The sequence below is a fragment of the Portunus trituberculatus genome, chromosome 13, assembly GCF_017591435.1.
Source record: "Portunus trituberculatus isolate SZX2019 chromosome 13, ASM1759143v1, whole genome shotgun sequence".
Taxonomy (NCBI): Eukaryota; Metazoa; Arthropoda; class Malacostraca; order Decapoda; family Portunidae; genus Portunus; species Portunus trituberculatus.
Window position 1 is genome coordinate 656,118 of NC_059267.1, and position 12,500 is coordinate 668,617.

Genomic DNA, 12,500 nt, shown 5'->3' on the forward strand with positions numbered 1-12,500 from the left:
CTAACCTTGCCTTACCTTTCCTTACCTTAACTTTCTTTACCAAATACTTTTCATTTAGGTCTGTGCTTCCATGTTGGTTTTCTGTAGTGTGTGTGTGTGTGTGTGTGTGTGTGTGTGTGTGTGTGTGTGTGTGTGTGTGAACATTTAAACACCACGTGAACTCTCTCTCTCTCTCTCTCTCTCTCTCTCTCTCTCTCTCTCTCTCTCTCTCTCTCTCTCTCTCTCTCTCTTCTACACACGCACATACTCACTAATACCGTATAACTACACTCCTGTTAGGCTAAGTGTGTGTGTGTGTGTGTGTGTGTGTGTGTGACAAGACAACATGGCGGCTAGCATGGAGGGTGTAAGCAAGATTCGAGTAGGTTGAGGGGTTAGGTAAGAGAGAGAGAGAGAGAGAGAGAGAGAGAGAGAGAGAGAGAGAGATAACGTGGATAAAGACGAGAGGTAAATGAATGACGAGGTTTGAGAGAGAGAGAGAGAGAGAGAGAGAGAGAGAGAGAGAGAGAGAGAGAGAGAGACGAAGCGATAGTCTTGTAACATATTCCCACAATGACGAGTCTGTACTAAAGTTGATGGCTTCCTTTGCTGCTTAGAACATTAATTTATTCACAACGATTCCCAACTGACACTACCCTACCCCCCCTTTACGTGTGTGTGTGTGTGTGTGTGTGTGTGTGTGTCTGTGTGCGTGCGTGTGTGTAAAGAATATGACAAACGTATGACCTTCGTGTGTCCGTGTGTGTGTGTGTAGCTCGAGGTTTACGTGTGATAAATAACCTTTTGATAAGCTGAGTAATATGTAATGTGTCGGCCAAGAGAGAGAGAGTGTGTGTGTGTGTGTGTGTGTGTGTGTGGTGACGAAAGCTCCACTCCTACAGACCACTCCGAATTCTTTCACACGAGGAAGCTTTTTCGTCCTCACTAATACAACGAAATATACATAACAAAAACACGAGAGAAAACCAAATTAAACAAAATACATTACAGAATATCAAAGTACATTTAAATAGTCACAGAAGAGTCAATTAAAGTCTCCTAAAGCCGAAATAATCACACGAACCGAAACCAAACAAGAACATAACCTCTCTCTCTCTCTCTCTCTCTCTCTCTCTCTCTCTCTCTCTCTCTCTCTCGGCCAGCCCTCTGACGTCACATAACTTACGTCATAACTCTCTTCTATTTACATCTGCCACGAAAAATAGGAACACAAATAACAAATCTTGGGCTACTTAAACATGAAGAACACTGAGGAAACATCACTCATTCACTAAATACATCTAAGTAACTCGCGCCATACTTAAATATATATGGTGTATTTTGTCCGTGCGTGTACTTCATGTGTCACAGCTTTGGTATGAGAGGCAAGGAAGAAGGAAGGGGAGGAAGGGAGGCAGGCATGAAGGGAGGGCGCGGTGAGGCAGGGAGGGTGAGGCAAGCTGGCTGGCTGGCTGGCTGGCGTGAGGGTGACGCAGTGACGAGCGAGTGACGGTGAGACAGGGAGGGATGGGGGAGTTGCCAGGGTGTTGGTAGGGAGGGTGAGGAGTAGGGTTCAGGGAGGCTGGGGTGTTGGGGGTCTGGCAGGGTGGGACACGGTCATTTCCCTTACTCATGGTCACTTTTTTCCGTCCTGGTATTTTCTCTAAGTGGTTGTGCTAGGTTTGGCTCAGTTTGTTTGGTTGTCTTAGCTTTTGTTGTGTTTTGTTGTGTTTTTGTTGAGTTTGGGTAGGTTAGATTAAGGGAGAGAGGAAAGTGGAGCTCTATTTTCCCCTTCTTTACTTTCACAATGGTACTTTTTTTCCCTGTGGTAAGTTTAAGTACGTTAGGTAAAGTTAGGTGAAGTTGGATGAGACGAGATGAAGGGAGAAGGGAGGAAAATGTGCAGAGGGAGAAAATCAGGAAAAATCAGAAAAAAAACACCCAATTGAATAGAATAAGGAAGTAAACATACCTAATCACATAATAAAAGATGATTAAGAAGAGGAGAATTGCAAAAGAGGAAATGCCCAGGACAGGAAAGGAGAAGTGAAAATGTTCGAATGACGCAAATATTCTGAAACTCTTCCATACTGTACCTTCACAATTTTCAAAGGGCTCTAGTTGAAGTGACACGGGTTTTGAAGGATATTTCTGTAATTTTAGAGACATATTAACAGGTTTTCTGTATCATCAACAGGACAAATACTCTTTAAAAATACTCAAATGGCTCTTGTTGAAGTGACACTGGTTTTTAAGGATGTTTTTGTAATCTAGTGATATGTTAACAAGATATTTGCATTATCAATAGGACAAATACTCTTTTAAAAACATAAAGGGTTTTCAGGATTTTTAAGGATGTTTCTTTAATCCTAGAGACATATTAACAAATTTTCTGCATTATCAACAGAAAAAAAAATACTCTTTAGAACTCTGCTAATCGTCTCTGTTGTCCTTAGAAGTGATCGCAGAGAGAGAGAGAGAGAGAGAGAGAGAGAGAGAAGCGTTTCTGAATATGGCGCTAAAATGTCCCGTTGTGAAAAATGTCCCAGTTCTGTAAGGTCATTGAGGTAACGGTTCTTGGTTCTTAGTTTTAAAGGTCCATTTTTGAGGTGGTTCTTTTCCCAGTAATTGGTGATGACAGGTCTACTTCAAACTCATTAAGGGTGTGTAGGCAACGGTTTATCGAGTTACTGAGTCATCATTAGCTACCCCGAACCCCCCTCTCTCTCTCTCTCTCTCTCTCTCTCTCTCTGGTGATGACCTGTTAAAAACTACACGTATTCCATTGAAAAAATTAGCATACTTATTTTTTCCTCCTCAATACTCCGTGAAAAATATAATAAAATTGTTGCCACGACCTTTATTACTATCACTATTATTATTATATTATTATTATTATTATTATTATTATTATTATCATTACATGTAAAGCGAGTGTGGCAGACGAGAAGGGTGGAGCATAGTTGCTTTAATATCAGTGATGAGTATTAAAGATGAGGCGAGAGAGGAGGAGGAGGAGGAGGAGGAGGAGGAGGAGGAGGAGGAGGAGGGATGTATGGTGGTGATGGTGGCGTTTAATGGTGTGTGTTATGTTAATAGAATATGAGTGGTGATGGTAGTGGTGGTAGTGATGATGGTGGTGATGGTGGTGGACACTGAAAGACACATACAGGCTCTCTCTCTCTCTCTCTCTCTCTCTCTCTCTCTCTCTCTCTCTCTCTCTCTCTCTCTCTCTCCACCAGCAGCAGCGAGGCGGCACGGGGCACACCAGCTGGCAGGGTCTGGCTGGCATTCGCCTTGATCGAAGGAAATCAATATGGCGGGGACGGCAGGCAAGGTGCAGCAGATCCACTATTACCAACTCACACTCGACCTACCTCAACTGTAAACACTCCCTCTTCTCCCCCTCCCCCCCAGCCACCCCATCCTCCGCAGCCTTCGTCCACCTCTTCGTCAGTTCCTCCTGAGCGTCCTCCTCCGCTTCTTAGGTCTCCCCGTCGTGCCATGGACCATATTTAGGTTGGTAATGAAGCTCGTATCCGGAAAAGCAGGTTGTCATGGCGACCGGAATTTGGTGGTGGTGGTGGTAGTGGTGGTGGTGGTGGTGGTGGTGTGCTGTCAAGGGAGTCTGGCAACACTGCATCCGTAATCTGCATCATCCTATGTGCGTTGCTTCGTTTCTTGGGAGTTTCGAGTTGTTGTTGTTTTTTTCGTTGCTTTCGTTATTTTTTGTAGACTTTTCGTGTTGGTAATGTGTTTGATCCTTTCGTTTTACCTTCGTGTTGTCTCCTTCCGTGGTATCGAGTCCTTATTTCGTCTCTCTCTCTCTCTCTCTCTCTCCTTCATTTGGTGTTTATTTTAAGTGTTGGCTTGTTTCTTGAGAGTTTCGACCGTTGGAGTGAATTTTGTTGACTTTTCACGTCCCCAATCTGGTTCTTAGTTTGATTTTACACTCCTATTCCCTCTTCTCCTCCTCCTCTTCTCTTTTCTCTTTTCTCTTGTATTCTCTTTTCTCTTTCTTCTTTCCTCTTCTCGCCTGTCTTTAGTCCTCTTTTCTCTTCTATGCTATGCTATGCTATTCTCTCTTTCCTTCTCTTCTCTTTTGTTTACTCTTCTCTCTTCTCTCTTTCTCTTTTCTCTTTCCTCTTCTCTTTTCCCCTTCTCTCTTCTCTTCTCTTTTCTCTTCTCTTTTTATCAATTTTGTAGATTCTTGTTTACATCTCACCTACGTTAATTTGATCCTTCGTTCATCTTCAGCTTTCTGTTTCATCATCCTGACAATTTCGACCACTTTATTTTCTTTCTATCTTCCTTGCAATTAACTCCATTTTTCTTAATTTCACGAAAGAAAAAGAAAGAAAAAACTGACGTGAACTTTTCTTTTTTTTTTTTCCCTTTTTTTTCTATTACTTGGAAAAGGTCGATGTTATTTCTCCGTTTTCTTGTTAGCGTTGGTGTTGGAGTAACTTTGATATTTTGGTACTAATGGCGTTACTTGCGAGACAACGCTGACCTGGAGGGAAGAAAAGTGAATAAATGAATTAGAAAAAAGACTAATTAAGGGAGAGTAGAGTGGAGGTGTGTGGCAACTGTTGAGGATTTGTAGTTATTTGCAGAGAGAGAGAGAGAGAGAGAGAGAGAGAGAGAATAATAAAACTTTCTCTTTTTCTTTTCCCATCACTACCTCGACGTGTGAATGCATCAAACAGAGTGATAAGAAGTAATTACATTTTAAGCGCCAGTGATAGGAACAGACTGACACACACACACACACACACACTCTCTCTCTCTCTCTCTCTCTCTCTCTCTCTAATCAATATCCTGATAAGTTATCGTCCCTCTAAGCACGCCTGCAGCGCCTCCCTAATGCCCAGTACCGATACAACGTCCTCCTACTAATTGTATTATTACGTGACTGATTATACTTATTATACTCTAGAGCCGTGGGAAAATTTGCTGTCTATCCACACCCAGAGTAAATTAAAAGTTTGAATTAATATCTTTAGGTTAGGTTAGGATATGTGACCTGATTTTACCTGACATCACCTGATCTGACTCTCACACAGCCTTTTGCAGTGAAGGTCTTCTGAGCAGCGCCACTCTTAATGGTTAATCTCGGCTTCTGAAAACTGCAGGTCACCGGGTCGTCTCCTTCTGGTGGCTGATGGAATATTAAACTGGTGCCTTGTCCTCCTCCTCCTCCTCCTCCTCCTTCTCTAATATTTCCACCTCCTATTCTTCCTCCACCAAGATTTCCACTACCGCTTCGTCGCCCTTCAAGATCTCCTCTACCTCCTCCTCCTCCTCCTCCTTCTTCCCTTTTTCGTTCTCCTTCTTCTTCTTCTTCTTCTTCTTCTTCTTCTTCTTCTTCTTCTTCTTCTTCTTCTTCTTCTTCGTCTCCTCCTCCTCCTCCTCCTCCTCCTCCTCCTCCTCCTCCTCCTCCTCCTCCTCTAAAATCTCCACCTAATATTCGTCCTGCATTAAAATTTCTACTACCTCTTCATCGTCCTTCAAGATCTTCTCCACTTCCTCCTCCTCCTCCATCTCCTCCTCCTCCTCCTCCCAGCCTCAGACACAACAATCATTCTTATCCTTCTGTTTTCCATCCCTTCTTTTTAAGTTTCTCTATCACAGCGTCCCTTTATCAGCAAGAAACGATGTCACTTGGATAACAGTCATGCGTAGAAACTAAGATAAGAGTTACCCTCCCTCCCCTTTGTTGACTTTTTACATTCCTAATACATTTCTTAGTTTCATTTTAAGCTTCCTTTTGTCTCCTGTGTCTGTTTTGTTTTGTCGTCTAACTTTTTACCTTCCTAATACATTTCTTAGTTCCATTTTAAGCTTCCTCTTGTCTCCTTCCTTTTCTCGTCTCTAACGCAACTTATTATAACAAATTTGGTTTCTATTACAAAAAAGAGTTATATTTCTATATCTCTTTTTCATCCTAATGTATCCCTATCCGTCTTTCCATCCTATCCATCCATCCTTCGTTATTCTTACATTCAACCTGCTGTGCAAAAACTCATTTCCATATGCATTCTACTTTACTGAAGCATCCTTACTGATCTAATGTTAATCAGCTTATTCTCATTATCAGAAAGGCAAGGTTTATATATATATCACTCTCTTATATTATGTAAGACTTCATTTTATGGCCCATTTTTTCTTCATCCTTTGCATCTAAATCCATTTAATTTTGTTCAGATCATTTGCATTACAAGGAAAATCAAGTTCGTCTACATCAGTTGTTTAAATTTGGCGCCGAGTCCAAAAGAAATTAAGTTTTTATACCTATCGTTCTTCCTAATAGCTCCCTATAGACCAAAATCTAATAATTATGGAGAAAATTAAGGTTTGTTTATATCAATCGCTTATATTTGGTGCCGAGTGCAAAAGAATCTGAATTTTATACCTATCCTTCCTCCTAATAGCTCCCCATAGACCAAATTCTAATAATTATGGGGAAAATGAAGGTTTGTGTATATCAATCGTTTATATTTGGCGTGAAGTGTGCACAGCCAAGCCAGCCACTCGTCCGAAACCACGTAAGTTAACAGAAAATCTTGTCCAGGCCTTCGTCATTGGTGCCCCCGCCCCCTGCTCTCTCTCTCTCTCTCTCTCTCTCTCTCTCTCTCTCTCTCTGTGAAATATAATGGAATAAAAAAGAAAAATGAGAAAAATATACTCATATCAAAGAAAAATAGAAAAGCATCGCCATCACTTGAAGAAGAAAAAAAAAAGAAAATACCCTCTCTCTCTCTCTCTCTCTCTCTCTGTGTGCGTGTGTGCCTTTGTTCCTCAGTTTAAGCTTTCCTCGTACACTCCAGCCTCTGTAAGGAAGCTTGAGTGAGTAAAGGGTGTTTCCCATAGATAGTGATAAGGGAAGAGTAGGGAAGGGACAAGTAAGGGAGAAAATAAGGGAAAAAATTGTCTGCTCCGGGGTAAGGTTGTATGAACGGCATAGTGAGGAAGGTAGTGGTGGTGGTGGTGGTTGTGCTGGTGGTGGTGGTGGTGGTGTCACAGTGTTGCCAAGTCAAGGTTTCTCTCTCTCTCTCTCTCTCTCTCTCTCTCTCTCTCTCTCTCTCTCTCTCTCTCTCTCTCTCTCTCTCTCAGTTGCTCGGGGCTAGAAAATACTCCATGCTCTCTCTCTCTCTCTCTCTCTCTCTCTCTCTCTCTCTCTCTCTCTCTCTCCAGGTAAGCATTCTAATGTTACCGCAGCTTGAAAATTATGAAGTCTCTCTCTCTCTCTCTCTCTCTCTCTCTCTCTCTCTCTCTCTCTCTCTCTCTCTCTCTCCGTGCATCATACGTGAAATCTCTGTATGAAAGTGATGATAATGATGGTGGTGGTGATGGTGGTGGTGGTGGTGATGGTGGTGGTGATGGTGGTGGTGATGGTGGTGCTAAAATTTGTGATGATAATAAAGTAAGATTAATTTGTAAAAAGATATGAGAAAATGTGAGTTTACCGGGAGAAAGAGGGAGAGGGAGAGAGAGGTGAGTGACCAGAGAGAGAGAGAGAGAGAGAGAGATGAAGAATAATCAATACGGTGCAGCCTTCATTCCAACTCTCCCTCTCCTTCTCTCTCTCTCTCTCTCCTCCCTCTCCCCCCCCTCAAACACATTTTCGTCATGACCTACATATTTTTTATCTCTGCTCATCATCACCATCATCACCACCATCACCACCACCATCACCACCACCACCACCACCATCATCATCATCATCACTTTATCTCATTCACTAATTTATTTACACCCTCTTAATTTCTTTCTCTCCTATTCACGTATTTATTATTATTCATTTTCTTACACTATTTCAAAACAAGGAAGAGAGAATGAAGGAAAGAAAAGAAACGATAACATTTAATTAATCAATAAAGGGGAAAAAATTAAGAAAATAATGTTTTTTTTTAAGTATAGCGTTATTTATTTGTCTATCTCTTCATTCATTCATTATAATCTATCATAGCCAAACCAGCTTCATTAGGGAGAATTATTCATGAGTGGGTGAATGATCTGTGACTCTCTCTCTCTCTCTCTCTCTCTCTCTCTCTCTCTCTCTCTCTCTCTCTCTCTCTCTCTCTCTCTCTCTCTCTCTCTAATCCCCCAAAATTGCCTGTATTAGTCCAAATTTTCTTCACAATATTCTGCGCCTCTTTATATTTCGCACCTAACTTCCTTCCTTTAATTCAACATCCCTCTCAAAAATCCCTCGTATTTCTGCATTTTTCTCCAAATTTTCTGTATTACCTACCTGTATGTTTGTTTCCTTAATTTTCTGTTAGTAATACGTAAAATATCTCCAACCTATTCTTATTTTTTCAACTAAAGGAGGCACTGGTAGCTTGAGAGAGAGAGAGAGAGAGAGAGAGAGAGAGAGAGAGAGATAGTTCTGTTCTCCGCTGGTCTCGCATCAACCTGCCTGAACCCAGCAGCGCGACATAAGCAAGAGGATGTTGTGTAGACCAGAGAGAGAGAGAGAGAGAGAGAGTGTGTTGTTTTGGGTGGGAGGCATCTCTGCTACGTGTTGCCACCGCCCTCCCTCTCTCTCTCTCTCTCTCTCTCTCTCCATCCGTCTGCCTGTCTGTCTATGTTGTGAAATTAAAAGGATCACGGCGTCACAACAACACGGTCATATGGGGGCTCGCTTACGTATATATAGAATCCGTGTGACACAGAATCCTTATAATATAGAATGCGTGTGTGGTGACGGGCTGGTGGTGGTGGTGGTGGCGGTGGCGGTAATCGTTTGTCAAAATAATACAATGGAATGGAATGGAAACGAAAATAGACCAGTAATATTTTTTATTGTTATTTTTTTGTCATTTATTTGTTACATTATTCAATTATTTTTTATTATTTTGTTTTTTAATTAGATTTTTCATTCATTAGTCTTTTTATTTTATTTTATTTCTTTTTTTGAGAGGTGGGACATCTTAAGGGGACGTGTGTGTGTGTGTGTGTGTGTGTGTGTGTGTGTGTGTGTGTGTGTGTGTGTGTGTGTTAAAATGGATGCAAATTATATAAGTATGTTTAGTTCCCTCTTTTAATTTGTTTTATGTTTGTTCTGACGCTCGTTTACTTAAGTCATTCATGCGTTTATTTGATCATTTCCTTCTTTTTCTCTTGTTTGTCTTTCGTGGCTTCCTTACCTTTCTATTTCTATGTTTTGTCTGCTCGCGAGTTTGTACAAGAAATCATTATACAATTTTTTTTCTATACTTCAGTTCTTTCCTTTCATCCTACAGTACTGGGACACATTTTTGCCATGATATTTGGGTGTGATTAGACGATTTTATTTACATTAGGAAGGGTTTATGGAGATCAGAAGATTAATGGCCACAATCTTCACTATTTTAATCTCCCACATATGTTTCTGAAGCTGTATACAATCAGCAAATAGTAAGCAAATAGATATAAAAAAGAAAAAAACGCAAGTATATTTCTACTTCACTAACACTTTTAATTCCTTGTTATTGTGTCCATTTGATCGTAAACCCTACAATTATATATTTTTCTTTTTTTTTTTTTTGTCCGAAAATTTAGTACGAAGCTTTAAATCACGTCGTACTCCTTCACTTAACCCCTTCAATACAATGACGTGTTTTCATGTTCATTTTGCTTACTATTTGGTGATTTTAAACAGCTTCACAAACTCATGTGGGAGATTAAATTAGCCATTAATCTTCTGACCTACATAGATCCTTCCTAATGTCAATTAAATCGTCTACTCATACGCAAAACTCAAGGTTAAAAATGTGTCTCAGTACTGAAGGAGTCAAGTATATATCCACATTACCAATACTGTAATATCTATGTTTATGTGTCCACTTGATTACAAACCTTGCCTATTTTGATCACCCCCTCGCGTCAGAAATTGTTGACTGGATTTGTAAACACTGTAAAGAAAAAGTTGACGTGTTTGAATGAATTATTTAAAACCAGAATCGTAAAGTTTTGTCTGGTTTCACTACACGTTTGTACTTCCTTATGATTTGATTGTTTGGTTAAGTTAGTAGTAGTAGTAGTAGTAGTAGTAGTAGTAGTAGTAGTAGTAGTTGCAGTAAACACCTTCACGACTCAAGTTCGCACGAGTGACAAGTAACACACACACACACACACACACACAACCGCCAATGGGACAGGACACTCGAGCATTATTTTCACCACGACCAGTTGTTACCTTGCCATAAAAATACCCGCCTGTTTGTCGCGGGGCAGATAACACAGGATTACGTGAAGGGGGCGCTCGCCTTTCAATACTGCAGGAAAAGACGGGGGAAAGCGGCATCTGGCGGTACTTTGCATGAAAAATAATGTGGTTTTACTATAGCTACTGTTACTGTTACTACTACTACTACTACTACAATAACAACAACCACCACCACCACTAAAGAGGTCAAAAGATGGCATGGCGAAGCAAATATTCCTGCGTAGTTACCAAGGACACCGCCACCACCTTCACCACCACCACCACCACCTCACCCATGCATGACCGCTACGCCTGATGACTACGCCTTCCTCCTCTTCTTCCTCCTCGCGGCGCCCCTCAGGAAGAGCCGGTTCAGGAAGTGTGAAAGATCGAGACCAGACAGTACAGTGCTAGCGGTAAAAAGACTTCATTTGACGCTACGAGAGAGAGAGAGAGAGAGAGAGTAAAGAGTAGGACGAGGCGAGTGATGTTTTATTCTCTTCTCTCTCTCTCTCTCTCTCTCTCTCTCTCTCTCTCTCTCTCTCTCTCCTTTGCTAAGCCGTGACCCAGGTTGTAAGTAGGTAACCAAGTAGGTCTTCCTGGTAACCATAGATACACGAAGTTATGCAGAGACACATTTTTTACTTCCAGTAGTGTTCCTTATTCTTAAATGCATCGATCTCTCAGTAGTGTTGTTTTCGAATGCCTCAGAAATTATTAGTGTGGTTATCATGGATTTTTGTTCCCATTACAGCATGAAATTGTAAGTTATGGTTGTAATCATTAAAACATCATTGAAACTCATATTTTTCACTGCTATCATTACACCTTTACAAACGCGAATAAACTTGTACTACAGCCTGTTAAAGAGTTGTCAGTCAAGATCAGTGAACGTTTGACGAATACGAGAGTTAAGTTTTGCATTGTCTTGTCTCTCACGTACAGCATTGCCTAATCGTGTCTGTCATTCTTCGTAGCAACAACTTATCAAGGTTAAAGAGAGAGGTACCGTGTCTGATCCTTCCCTGTAGTAAGTTCACGTCCATCTGAACCTTATTTCTGCCATCTATCTACTGTAAATCATCTCTAGCGGTCGTTATCTTTCACTCTTACCATGTCTTCATAGCAGCCAGTTAGTTAGCAAGGTTATACGGCGTAGTACTGTGTTTTATGCTTCCCTATAGTAACCTCACGTCTGTCTTTCCCTTATTTGACTCACGTATCCACTGTAAGTTATCCCTCACAGTGCTACCGTACTTTACCTTTACTTCTTACCCTAGTCTTTCATAGCAACCAGTTCAAGTTACCAAGGTTATACGTTGGAGTACTGTGTCTTATGCTTCCCTGTGTTAACTTCAGGTCTATCTGTGCTTTGTTTCTGAGCCACATAGCTTCTGTACGTCTAGTTATCGCGAGCCGTGGGTGTATTGTACCTTTAAACCTTACCTTAGTCTTCATAGCAACCAGTTAGTTACCAAGGTTATGCAGGGGAGCACCGTACCTTATGCTTCCCTATAGTAACCTCACGTCTGCCATTGCCATATTTCTGACTCACACACACACCACACACACCCACCCACCTAAGTCATCCCTAGCAGCGGTACAAAGAGCACTTGCATGTTAGGCAGACGATTGCACCCCCTCCCCTTTCTATTCCTCCCTCCTTTTCCCCCTTCTCCCCACTCCACTTCTACCTCCTCCTCTTCCTCCTCCACCACCTCCTCCTCCTCCTCCTTCTCGTCCACGATCCGGGAATTTGTCTGTCTTGTTCGTCTGGTTTCTGTGTCTTCAATTAATCGCCATTTTGAAGTGAACTTTCGTCTCTCTCGTGGCTTCCCTCCCTCGGTAATATTGGTAGGCCTGCCCTCCACCACCACCATCACCATATTTAATCAAGGAATAGAATAACCTTCTAGTCACACGTATACAGGGACTACGTACGTTACAGTATACGTACACACACACACACACACACACACACACACGTACACACTTACACAATATTCTCTAGTTACCTGCGTCACAACTCGGCGAAGAGGAGGAGGAGGAGGAGGAGGAAAGGTGGTGGTGGCTGGAGGAGGAGAGAAGAAAAGATAGGGAGGGTAGAGGTTATAGTGTGTAAGGGACGAGAGAGAGAGAGAGAGAGAGAGAGAGAGAGAGAGAGAGGAGACGAGAGCAAAAAAAAAAAAAAATAATAATAATAATAATAATAATAAATAATCCTTTAAAAATACTCACGACAAATCTTTAACTTGAGAAGTTCTAATTTTCTCTCGGGGAAGAAAATATACATCTCTCTCTCTCTCTCTCTCTCTCTCTCTCTCTC